At 45.5% G+C, this 986-nt stretch overlaps 1 pseudogene; it reads right to left on the reverse strand.

Moving 5' to 3' along the window:
• The window catches only part of LOC102481463 (26S proteasome regulatory subunit 10B pseudogene), a 5,839-nt pseudogene that overhangs the window by 949 nt on the left and 3,904 nt on the right, over positions 1-986 (reverse strand).

The raw sequence follows: 986 nt of genomic DNA on the forward strand, positions 1-986 counted from the left end.
TGCTGTAACACTACGCTGCTTGCCCCGGCTCTCACTCCTTCACTCAGGAAACCCGTTTGGCTGTCCCCCCGGGTCGGGACAAAGCAGGCTCTTTGTAAGTAAATATATGTTACATGATAGATTCATGATGAAGAAAATCTGAATAGACAGTTGCCAGAAGACGGTAGTAAAACAGCTTTTGAAGAATGACATACAAAGAAGGCACTGAGTGCAACTGGCCTTACAGGCAAGTTTGTCCAATCCTTCAAAGAATCATGCCATTAAAATGGTTGTAGGCTTGGGACCAGCTAATGGTGTAATGGTTATGTAACTGGACTCCCATGTGGTCGACTACAGTTCTAGTCTCAGACCCAGTGGTTTGAAACTCACGCTGAGTGTGTGTGTGTGCCCAAGGTCCTGAGAGGAGAATGGAAGAGAAGGGATTGTGGCGTGGCCATCCCCCCCAGAGGGGGCGGATTTCTCACTTTCTGTCTGTCTTTCCAGCAAGTACACAGTCTTAAGAATCAGAAAGGCAGGATCAGCAGGTGGCATGGTGGTTAAAGTGCTGGACTCCCACATGGCCAACCACAGTTCGAGTGCTGGACCTAGCGGCATGCTTTCTCACTCTCTCTCTCTGGATCTCTCTCTGGTAAGCACATATGCCCTGAGAAAAAGTTTAAGTAATACTAAATAAAATTAAACAAGAGATGTTGTAATCCCTTCTCCATTCTCCTCTAGAGATCTTGGGCACACATATACATGCACCTCGTGCAAGATTTTTTGTTTGTTTGTTTTTAGGAGAACTGAATCAAACAGATTTTATTCAACATTTTTAGGATGAGGTAAAGAATGCTATAAGTCATAAGAAATGCTCTCTTGGGGGACTAGCAGTTGGCATAATGGATGTGGCTGGATTACCATGTAGTTGACCATGGTTTGAGTCCCGGGCCCGATGACTTAAACTCACACCGTGTGTGTGTGTGTGTGTGTGTGTGTGTGTGTGTGTG

This window comes from Tupaia chinensis, unplaced genomic scaffold (genome assembly GCF_000334495.1).
Source record: "Tupaia chinensis unplaced genomic scaffold, TupChi_1.0 Scaffold000573_1, whole genome shotgun sequence".
Taxonomy (NCBI): domain Eukaryota; kingdom Metazoa; phylum Chordata; class Mammalia; order Scandentia; family Tupaiidae; genus Tupaia; species Tupaia belangeri.